Below are 12500 nucleotides of genomic sequence, written 5' to 3'. Positions count from 1 at the left end.
TATTGGAAGACTGCCATCATCAAGGAGCCTGAGTGGCGTAGGAGGATAATGCCTCCTACTAAGGCAGCATTTAACATCTAGCTGCCTGCAATTACTGCGAGTTCGAATCTCACCAGGCTCAAGGTCGACTCAGCCTTCCATCCTTTCTAAGGTGGGTAAAATGAGGACCCGGTTTGTGGGGGCAATAAGCTGACTTTGTATAAAATATACAAAAGTATGAAGGCTATTGCTTAACGCATTGTAAGCCGCCCTGAGTCTCCGGAGAAGGGCGGCATATAAAAATAAATAAAAATTAAATTAAAAAAAACATCTCCCCTAGTCCTTCTTTTCATCAAACTAGACATAACCAGTTCCTGCAAGCATTCTTCATATGTTTTAGCCAGTCGGGAATGACTAACACATACGTGGAAGGGGAACCTTTACCTTTAGTCTAGTGAAAAGAAGCAGCATTCCAATATTTGAGGGGCTGTTGCAAAGATGAGGGTGGGTCAACCTTTTCTCCAAAGCACCAGAAGGCAAGACAAGAAACAACAGATAGAAACTGATCAAGTAAAGAAGCAACCCAGAACGAAGGAGAAATTTCCTGAAATAAGAGAAATTAGTCTCCAATTAATCAGTGGAATGACTTGCCTTCAGAAGTTGTGGATGCTCTAACATTGGAGGTTTTGAAGTAGAGATTGGATAGACACTTGTCTGAAAAGGTACAGAACTGAACCTAGAAATAAGGAGAAATTTTCTGACCGTGAGAACAATTAACCAACAGAACAGCTTTCCTTCATAAATTCTGGGTGCTCCATCAACTGGAGGCTTTTAAGAAGAGACTGGACAGCAACTTGTCTGGAATGGTATAGGGCCGTGATGGCGAACCTATGGCACATATCGGTGGGCATGCGAGCTCAGCTCCAGCGGTTTCCTACCTCCTACTTCCGGAGGGCCTGTGGGGTGGGGGAAAGGCCCATTTTTCACTCTCCCCGGGCTCCAGAGCCTTTCTAGGAGCCTGGGGTGGGCGAAAATGATGGGACCGGAAGTCAGAAAACAGTCGGCAAATGGGCCCTTTCCGGCCTCTGGAGGACCTCTGAGGGGGTGGGGAAGGCTGTTTTCACCCTCCCCAGGCTCCTAGAGTGGCTCTGGAGCCTGTGGAGAGCAAAAAACGGGCCTACCAGCAGCGCGGGGAAGGGGGTTTCACACGCACATGCACGGGGTGCATAGAATTATAGGTGTGGGCATGTGCGCGTGACCCCCCCCCCCTGCACTTCCTCTGCTTTTTTTTTTTTTTTTTAAATTTGATTTATATGCCGCCCTTCTCCGGAGACTCAGGGAGCTTACAAGGCGTTAAGCAACAGCCTTCATACTTTTGTATATTTATACAAAGTCAGCTTATTGCCCCCACAAACTGGGTCCTCATTTCACCTACCTTAGAAAGGCTGGAAGGCTGAGTCAACCTTGAGCCTTGGAGAGATTCGAACCAGCAGTAAATTGCAGGCAGCTGTGTTAATAACAGGGTGCGTAGACCACTGTACTATCAAGGCTCTTGGCATGCGATGGCAAAAAGGTTAGCCATCCCTGGTATAGGGTTTCCTGCATGGAAAGGAGGTTGGACTAGAAGACCTCCAAGGTCCCTTCCAACTCTGAATTCAGAAGTCTGTTCTCTGCATTTTTTTAAAGATCCAGGTAAGTTTTGTTCTTGGAATACAAATGTGATGACTAAAAGGTTTTTTTTTTTTTATTTCTCTGCCTGCAAGATGAAAGTGTTTTGACTGTAGAACAAAGAAATGTACTTTTTGAACTATGGATGAAAATTGCTATGTGCAATGATTTAATAAGGAGCACAGCCTGCCTTCGACCACCCATCGTTCCACACTGCAACACATGTATACAATTAACAAAAAAGTCACATGATCCGTCAAGCAAACACACAATTAATTTCTTCATTTTTTTTTTTTTTATAAAAAGCGAGAATTTGATAAAGTGGTACGAAATGTTCCTGTAGAGATACACATATTGTACTGGCAGAAGCAAAAGCTTCCTTTTATGATTGGCTTTCCACTGAGTATCACAGGAAGGAATTCAAAATATTTTATATTAAATTAATAAATAGTATTAAATATTATTAAAATAATTAGATAAAAAGTCAAATTATTTAAAATATATTACTTTGGACGGAAAAAGAACATCCTTTCTAGCATTTCTTTTGTGATCATTTATTTTTTGAGGGACTATAAAAGCAAGCAATACCTATTAATTTTGTCTTCCTTTTGCTTTCCAAATCAGTAATAAATAATTCAAAAGAAGGTCTGAAAACTGCAATTGGTTTTCCCAACACAATCATTCTATCATCTATCTATCTATCTATCTATCTATCTATCTATCTATCTATCTATCTATCATCTATCTATCTATCTATCTATCTATCTATCATCTATCTATCTATCTATCTATCTATCTATCTATCTATCTATCTATCTATCTATCTGAGGGACGTGGTGGCTCAGTGGCTAAGACAATGAGCTTGTCGATCGAAAGGTCAGCAGTTCAGCGGTTCGAATCCCTAGTGCTGCGTAATGGGGTGAGCTTCCGTTCCTTGTCCCAGCTTCTCCCAACCTAGCAATTCGAAAGCACATAAAAATGCAAGTAGAAAAATAGGGACCTCCTTTGGTGGAAAGGTAAGAGCGTTTCGTGCGCCTTTGGCATTGAGTCATGCCGGCCACATGACCAGGGATATGTCTTCGGACAGCGCTGGCTCTTCGGCTTTGAAACGGAGATGAGCACCACCCCATAGAGTCGGGAACAACTAGCACATATGTGAGAGGGGAACCTTTACCTCTATCTATCTATCTATCTATCTATCTATCTATCTATCTATCTATCTATCTATCTATCTATCTATTTACCTACCTACCTACCTACCTACCTACCTACCTACCCTGTTTTCCCTAAAATAGGACATCCCCTGATAATAAGCCCAATCGGACTTTTGAGCGCATGCACTAAAAATACACCCCCCTGAAAATACACCCCCGCCCCAAAAATAAGCCCACCCAAAAAATATTTAAATGTTCCCTGCCATTTCTTCTGCTTAGGGTTAGGGAGACAGAGATGGAAATCAGGTAAGATGGTAAGAGGAGCCCCATCACGCTCCATGCGCCCCAAAGTAATAAGACATCCCTGAAAATAAGGCCAAGCACTTATTTCGGGGTCCAAAAAAAAATATAAGACAGGGTCTTATTTTTGGGGAAACACAGCATCTATCTATCTGTATATCTGTATATCTATATCTATAAATTATCTTGAAAAAAGGGCTCCTCTACTTATTAGCTGAATCAATCAATTTCCTCCATTCCTTTACTTAAGTTCCCATATTTCCCTCAAGTGCACACGGTAACGTGTGTTCTCTTCGTTGCGATCCAGATTACATCAAAAAAAAAAATCACAATTCAGCGGGGACATTTGCTTCAGATTTGTCAGTTTATTTGGCAGGTTCCAAATGGCAAATTTAATTACAAAAATATCTGCAGTGACAGATTTTTTCCTGCACCACTAATAGCACAGCGCAGCTTTGGAGCGTTTGTTTTGCTTCAATGAAGTCGGAGCGTCGAAAATACCCTTCTTGAAGTTGCGTCCCGAGGGACCTTTCCATGCTACTGAGTCAAACAGCCCTAAATTCCATGTTAGAACGGCTAACATGGAATTTACTTTCTGAATTGCCACCTCAGTTATTCCACCTTTAGTGGTTTTTGTTCTCACTCATTGCCTGTCCTTGATTTTCTTCCAGGGTGACAAACTGAAGTAGCACTGATGATGTAACCATGTTTGCCTTCCCCAGCCCACAGGAGCACTCTGCAGGCCTCCCAAACCCTCTGCGCACCGTGGTTTTGCAAAAAATGAGCCCATTTTTTGCAAAAATGGGATGAGCGGGGCAGGGCTTCAGGACACCAAAAATGGCTGTATTTGCTGTATAAGACGCACCAACATTTCCGCCCTCTTTTAGGGGGGAGGGAAAGTGTGTCTTATACTCCGAAAAATACTGTATACTATAAGTAATATTACGATTGAACTGTACTTGACTATAGATTAAAGCGTATAGAGTGACAAGTGTATAGAGTGCTGTTATTTATTTATTTATTTTTATTTAATTAAATTTTTATACCGCCCTTCTCCAAAATAGGACTCAGGGCGGTGCACAGCCAAGGTAAAAACAAGACATATATACAAACATGGTGAATCTAAAAAACTATTTAAAATAATTAAATGTTTTGGCCAAATTAAAACCATTTCCAATTTTAAAATCAATTTAAAAATTAAAAAATTTGGTCAAGCCAGCCCAGCTTGTTGGAATAAATAGGTTTTTAGGGCCCGACGAAAAATCCGGAGGTCTGTTATTATGCGTAATTCTGGGGGGAGGGTGTTCCAGAGGGTAGGCGCCACCACAGAGAAGGCTCTCCCCCTGGGGGTCGCCAGCCGACATTGCCTGGCGGACGGCACCCTGAGGAGGCCCACTCTGTGTGAGCGTACTGGCCGGTGGGAGGCTATTGGTGGCAGAAGGCGGTCTCGTAAGTACCCCGGCCCTAAGCCATGGAGCGCTTTAAAGGTGGTCACCAACACCTTGAAGCGCACCCGGAAGACCACCGGGAGCCAGTGCAGCTCGCGCAGGAGAGGTGTCACGTGGGAGCGCCTCGTCGCCCCCATGATCCCCCGCGCGGCCGCGTTCTGGACCAGCTGGAGCCTCCGGGTGCACCCCAGGGGGAGCCCCATGTAGAGAGCGTTGCAGTAGTCCAGGCAGGAGGTGACGAGTGCCTGAGTGACTGTGCGTAGGGAGTCCCGATCTAGAAAGGGACGCAACTGGCGTATCAGGCGAACCTGATAAAAAGCCCCCCTGGCCACGGCCGTCAAATGATCTTCCAAGGACAGCCGTGCGTCCAGGAGGACGCCCAAGTTGCGAGCCCTCTCCGTGGGGGCGAGTGATTCACCCCCAATAGTCAGCGATGGCGTCAGCTGGCTATATCGGGACGCCGGGAGCCACAGCCACTCGGTCTTGGAGGGGTTGAGTTGGAGCCTGTTTCTCCCCATCCAGGCCCGCACGGCCTCCAGGCACTGGGACAACACTTCAAGGGCATCATTGGGGTGGCCTGGGGTGGAGATATACAGCTGGGTGTCATCCGCGTATTGATGGAACTCCACCCCGAAGCCACGGATGATCTCACCCAGCGGCTTTACATAAATGTTGAACAGAAGGGGCGAGAGCACCGACCCTTGTGGCACCCCACAAGCAAGGTGCCTCGGGGTCGACCGCTGCCCCCCTGTCAACACAGATTGCGACCGGTCGGAGAGGTAGGAGGAGAACCACCGCAAAACGGTGCCTCCCACCCCCAACCCCGCCAACCGGTGCAACATGATACCATGGTCGATGGTATCAAAAGCCGCTGAGAGGTCTAACAGGACCAGGATAGAGGAATGACCCCTATCCCGGGCCCTCCAGAGATCATCCACCAATGCGACCAATGCCGTTTCCGTGCTGTGCCCAGGCCGGAAGCCGGACTGGAGCGGGTCTAGATAGACAGCTTCATCCAGGTACCGGGGAAGCTGTTGCGCCACCACACTCTCAACAACCTTCGCAACGAAGCTGTGGTATAACTCTGAGAATAACGGTTATAACTAGGAGGTACAAAATTATGTATATTTAAAAGAGACTACATTGTATAATTATGAGAACAATGGTTATAATCAGGGTGTATGAGGGATGAAATCCAGCAGGTTCTGGCAGGTTCTGGAGAATCGGTAGCGGAAATTTTGAGCAGTTCAGAGAACCGGCAAATACCACCTCTGGCTGGCCCCAGAGTGGGGTGGGAATGGAGATTTTGCAGTATCCTTCCCCTGCCATGCCCACCAAGCCATGCCCATCAAGCCACACCACACCCACCAAGCCACGCCCACAGAACCGGTGGTAAAAAAATTTGGATTTCACTACTGGGGTGTATAATATTACGTATACTTAAAAGAGACTTGAAACAGACAGTGCACTGTCGTTGCAGAAATGGAAACATGATGTATAATAAAGGAAAATGTATAATAAATAAAGATAATAATAATAAAGATAATAATAATAATAATAATAATAATAATAATAATAATAATAATAATAATAATAATAATAATAATAATAATAATATAGTCACCAGGTGTCAATGCTTGGTGTCAACTCAAGAACAGGCACTACAAACTAATGCCATGAAAGCAAAGATACAAAAATCCACTGACATTCCAAACTGCCGACTTTGCAACAACGAAGTCGAAACTGTTTCACATTTAATATGTGAATGCAGCAAAGTTGCACAAACTGATTACAAAACTAGACACGACTGAGTTGCTAAATTAATCCACTGGTCATTATGTAAAAAATACAATTTTCCTGTAATCCAAAAAAGTCATGGAAAAAGTGGAAAAAGTTACAGAAAATGAGAAGGTGAAGATCTTGTGGGACTTTCGAATACAGACGGATCGTCACTTGGAACACAACACGCCAGATATCACAGTTGTCGAAAACCGAAACGTACAATTTATTGACATCGCGGTACCAGGAGACGCCAGAGCCGAAGAAAAAGAGCTGGAAAAAAATCATGAAATATCACGACCTGGCCATCGAAACTACACGGCTATGGATGAAACATGTAACAGTGATACCCCATTGTCATTGGGGCACTTTGTACCATGTCCAAGAATTTTATAAGATACATGAACAAATTGCAACTTCCTGCAATAACACCAGCGGAACTGCAAAAAACTGCGCTACTCGGAACATCATATATCTTAAGAAGATACTTGGTTGATACTTAGGACACTGGCAGCAACCCGTATCAACCATTAGCACCAGTCAATGGTATTTGTGATGCATTTTTAAATGTCCAGTTGACTGAGTTTCATTTTTAATGAATAAAAGAGAATAATAAAAAGATAGTCACCAGGGATCAATGCTTGAACGGACAAAATATTAGGGCTATATGACACGTCTTACTAAGATAATTTATCAATTATATATCTCATTTAGAGATGTCATTTCTAGAGATCCTGGGCTGCATTTAGAAAAACAGAGTTGGGGGAAATGACGTTCCTCAAGTAAGACAAGACAAGGAATAAGGAAACATTATTTTAAGACAAGGAACAATGGATGGAAACTAATCTAGGAGAGAAGCAACCTGGAGTTAAGGAGAAATTTCCTGACAGTGAGGAGAATTAATGGTCCCACGGAGCCCGCTGAGGTGCTACAGGTGTGGGGGGGATTGGTCACCTGGCTGCAGCGTGTGGAACCCCGAGGCCGAGATCAGACCCACCGCCCAAGGCACGACCGGAACGAGGGCCCAAGCGTGCCACCAACGCGCCACGGAAAATCCCCCAGGGTCCAGAGGTCTTCGCCCACCTAACCGAAACAAGGGGGATCCCAGATGATGGAAATCAATCCCCCGAATCGTATGACAGTGAGGACGAGGGTGAAGGCGACCCAATGGTGAGTGGACCCATCCACCCTTTTCTCTTCCCTATACACCTAACAGCCCCAAAAACAGGGACCCAAGGGACTTTCCAAGCCCTAATAGATTCAGGCTGCACGAGGTACCTGATTAACCTACCACAGTCCTAAAATTGGGGATCCGAGTCAAAAAGTTCAACCACCCAATCCGATTTGAACAAGTTGATGGATCTCTAGTGGGGGGAACTTACGCCACACACCTGACCGAACCAGTGAAGCTGGAGCTAGCAGATCACTGGGAAACGATTCGGTTCATAATAGCCCCCAAAATGACAGATCCAGTCATACTGGGACTCTCTTGGCTAGACAAATGGGGCCCCATCATCTTCAAACCTGACACGGGGAACAGCTGGACTTCAGAATTTGTAGGTGCTCCAACACTGGAGGATTTTAAGAAGAGATTGGACAACCATCTGTCTAAAATGGTATAGGGTCTCCTGCTTGAGCAGAGGGTTGGGCTAGAAGACTTCCAAGGTCCCTTCTAGCTCTATTCTGATTGAAATAAGAAGGAATTAGCTAGCTAGAACTATTTTTTTTTTTTTTTGTCCAGTGGAATTCAGAAACGATTTCTTTGACGTGATGTATGTTGAGTCTTTGCATGTTTTCATTCATTAATTCTGGAGATTAACGTGTCAAAAGAAGATAGGCTGGTATTGACTGATAAAAGGAAGGACTTTGGGGTGGTAGGTATCCAGGAGTTTGGAAGGCGGTTAAGAACTGTCTTCTCCAAAATAATCTTTCTTGAATATCAATGCTTTCCTTCAAATACTAGGCCAGCAAGAACTGCGAATTTATCTCTTTCTCCCCTTTTCTTGAGTATGGAGGATTAAGTCTGAGAATTTAAATAGGTTCAGAGAAAGGTTAGAAATACAATTAAGAGATACAGCGATGAGCCTGATATCAAAGCGACAAACCTAGGGCAGCTCCTCCAAAGGTAGAGTAGCTACTATCTTCTTCGGTAAAGTTCTTTGGGTTAATCCTCCCCTTAAGAGAGAAGAAGGATATGGCTCTTCTTCACTACCTGTTCCTTGTCTCCTGGTGGGAGAAGCTGTTTTTGAGTCCCTGAGAACTGATGGAGATCTGTGAAGCATCAGTTTTACACGTGGAATTCCTATAAATGATTTAAGATAGTTAATATAAGAATATTTAATTGGCTAGGCTTTGTGGGAAGAGAAAATCCGGTCTGGTTCCAAGCTGGGAGAAAGACGCTGGAAATAATAGAATAGAATAGAATAGAATAGAATAGAATAGAATAGAATAGAATAGAATAGAATAGAATAGAATAGAATAGAATAGAATAGAATAGAATAGAAAATATGGAATGGAATGGAATGGAATGGAATAGAATAGAATAGAATAGAATAGAATAGAATAGAATAGAATAGAATAGAATAGAATAGAATAGAATAGAATAGAATAGAATAACAGAGTCGGAAGGGACCTTGGAGGTCTTCTAGTCCAACCCCCTGCCCAGGCAGGAAACCTTACACCACTTCAGACAAATGGTTATCCAACATCTTCTTAAAAATTTCCAGTATTTGGGGCATTCACAACTTCTGCAGGCAAGTCATTCCAATGATAAATTGTTCTGACTGTCAGGAAATTTCTCCTTAGTTCTAAATTGCTTCTCTCCTTGATTAGTTTCCACCCATTGCTTCTTGTCCTACTCTGAGGTGCTTTGAAGAATAGCTTGACTCCCTCTTCTTTGTGGCAACCCCTGAGATATTGATACACTGCTATCATGTCTCCCCTACTCCTTCTTTTCTGTAGCCATGAACAATTCTTGGAAACGTTCTTCATATATTTTAGCCTCCAGTCACCTAATCCTCTTTGTTGCTCTTCTCTGCACTCTTTCTAGAGTCTCAACATCTTTTTTACATCGTGGCGACCAAAACTGAATGCAGTATTCCAAGTGTGGCCTTACCAAATCATTATAAAGTGACATTAACACTTCACATGATCTTGATTCTATCCCTCTGTTTATGCAACCTAGAACTGTGTTGGCTTTTTTGGCAGCTGCTGCACACGGCTGGCTCATATTTAAATGGTTGTCCAGTAGTACTCCAAGATCCCTCTCACAGTTACTACTCTTGAGCAGGCTGTAGGAAAGGATGTCTCTGTTTATTTGGTAGCCAGAAACTTCAGGGACAACAGCATGTTTCTGGGGTGGCTGACAAAATGAGGTTGAGAGTAGGTGGGTTTTTATACATTCTTTGGGTCTTTGTGATTGAGATGCCTGTTCCTGTGTAAGAATGTGTCCTTTAATGTTTTAATGGCTGTTGCCAGATTCCTATGGGGTCATGTAGGGGTCAGGACTGGCTCTATAGGCAAAAGGGGAAATGCAAATCCTAGGTGTTTCGTTTGAGCTAATCTTCTCAGTTTGGGCTCCTTGCCTATTGTGCTGTATATTTGGGAATTCTGACTGTCCTTTGCGTATGAATAGTGTGGTCCAGCTTTCTGAATGGATGCAAAACATCCATTCCTAAAGATTAGCCTCTTTAAGCTTCTGCTTGAGGCTGTTTTCCTATGGCAGGAAAACCTGGGCTGCTTTCTGCCTTTTGTTAAGATTTTTCTTCCTTTTCTCCTTTAGGCGAAATATTCTATCCTGATTCCTGCCTCTTTTAATATCCTGTAGAAAAGGGGTCAGCAACCTGCGGCTCCAGAGCTGCATGCGGCTCTTTGGGCCCTCTGCTGTGGCTCCCTGTCAGGTGATCCCACCACGGGCTGGCCCCGCCCCTCACCCTCTCCTCCCAGTCACTCCTCGCCTGGCCTGAGAAGGTAAGGGCAACAGTGGGGGATAGAGAAGCAGCCAGGGCAGAGACAGAGAGATACAGAGAGAGGGGGAGAGGAGGGGAGAGAAGGAGGGAGGGAGGGAAGAGAGAGAGATATGTCAAAATGATTTTGTGGTTCCTGGTGTTTTTTAACAACTGGTTTTCTGCCCTAATGACCAGATGGGTAGGCGTGGCTGGGGGGGTGTCATGTGACTGGTGGAAGTGAGTGACATCGAGTTGGCCACGCCCACTCAGGTTTTGTGGCTCCCGGTGTTTTCTTTTCTGTGGGAGATGGGGCCAAATGGATCTCTGAGTATTTAAGGTTGCAGACCTCTGCTGTAGAATATCCTTTTTTTTTTATTCTGGGAAGAAGGGGGAAGCGGCTTCCTACAGCTTCCTTGTGACAACCAAGAAAACTCTAATTTAGGAGAAGTTCTTGCTTTTCTCTTCTTTTCTCGGTTTTTATAGAATTTATTTAAATATGTAATAGACTCCATTTCCAGCATCCTCTGTCTGTTGGTGTTTGTAAATGTGTCAGACAGATAGTACTCCGGGCTCCGAATCAATTTGGATCCATTTCTATGGACTCAAAGCAACAGATCAATTTCATTAATCAAATGAATTGGATGAGTTGGCTTCGTCAAACGGATCAAATAAATTTGAACTCTTTCGTATATTATCTCACGGTCCAAACTGGTCCACGCCGAAATCTAATTCTGATATCTCCCTCAAATAATTCGGCTGTCTAAATTGAACTGGGTTGATTTTCCAGATGAATTTATTCATTGGAATTGGAGCATATCAATATGGCAGCTCTTTTTAAAATTGTCGAACGGCACTGAATCCTGCATGGAGTGAGAATCAGCTCTAATCAGACCTATGTTTTGTGTTGCTAGTTCATACTACTTTAACCCAAAGTATACACTGGACTCTTGTTAAAAAGAAAAATAACAAAGTAGGGAGAAATTTGTGGTAAATTACAATGATAACAAAATGATAACAAACCCCTATTGATTTAAACCCCTGTTGAATAACCTCTGATAAATCACAAGTGAAACACATAGAAAATGCTTAATTCTTATCAGAAATTTTGGAATGAAGCTTAGTTAGTTAGTTAGTTAGTTTGTTAGTTAGTTAGTTTATCAAATAAAAATTACAAATTTGAACAACAAAATAAGAAAAAGTTAGAGAGTAGATAGATAGATAGATAGATAGATAGATAGATAGATAGATAGATAGATAGGTAGATAGACAGATAGAATTCTTTTTAATAGGTATTAACCATAAAACTCTTTATGAAGTCTATCATCAATGAAGCACTAATTCCTCGCTCCCCCCCCTAATGTCCTTCAGAAAGTTCATCTACCAAAACAACAACAACAATAAAAACCCTACAGAAGGTTTGCCTAAACGCTTAATGGAGAAAACTCCCTACCTATGTTCGAAAACATCCTGTGTTCAATTATGAGACAATATTAGACATTATTTATCGGAAAGTTTCACAACCGCTACGACTAACATAAAATGGTACCTCCATTTCAGCTAATTGCATGACTGCCATATTTCCTCGAATGCGGCATTTAATAATAGCTGAGGTAATTGTTTTCAAAATAATCTCTCAGGACCTCTCGAAAAGCTTAATATTTGAGGATTTTCACAGTAGCAATTTTCATCCTAAGCCATTGCCGTGGCAATATATTACTAATGCAGACAATGCCATATATCACGACAATAGTGGCTGGCTGTCACTATCAATCATTGGTGTGGAAATTCTTATTTAAAACCATAACACAGCGAAAAATATGATCGTACGGGACATTAAAAAGGAAATAGGACAAAAGGTTCACCCGAACTGATTTAAAGAAATGCCAGAATGAAGAAATACGTCTTAAATTAGGATTGAAAGTTTAGCACAAAACCAAACTGAACTGGGAAGGAATTTCACAATTGGGGAACCCGTACTGAAAATTATCTCTCTCCCATTTTTTGCCTATATTTTCAGGAAGATATTTTGAAGGCAGGACAGAATAACAGTTGTGGCCCGTACGTGGCCTGTGCGGCTGGTGGCTGATTCGGACAGCGAGGAGGCTGGTGTGGTGCTGCGCCAGGAGCCTGTGCAGCTGGCACTCGAGTCAGACAATGAGGAGGCTGGAGAAGATGGGTACCAGAGGCGGGGACTGAGATCTCATCAATATGCTGAAGATGCTCAG

This window comes from Pituophis catenifer, unplaced genomic scaffold, assembly GCF_029215685.1.
Source record: "Pituophis catenifer annectens isolate HBS135680 unplaced genomic scaffold, rPitCat1.0.hap2 SCAF_8, whole genome shotgun sequence".
Classification (NCBI taxonomy): Eukaryota; Metazoa; Chordata; class Lepidosauria; order Squamata; family Colubridae; genus Pituophis; species Pituophis catenifer.
This window is presented reverse-complemented; position numbering follows the sequence as displayed.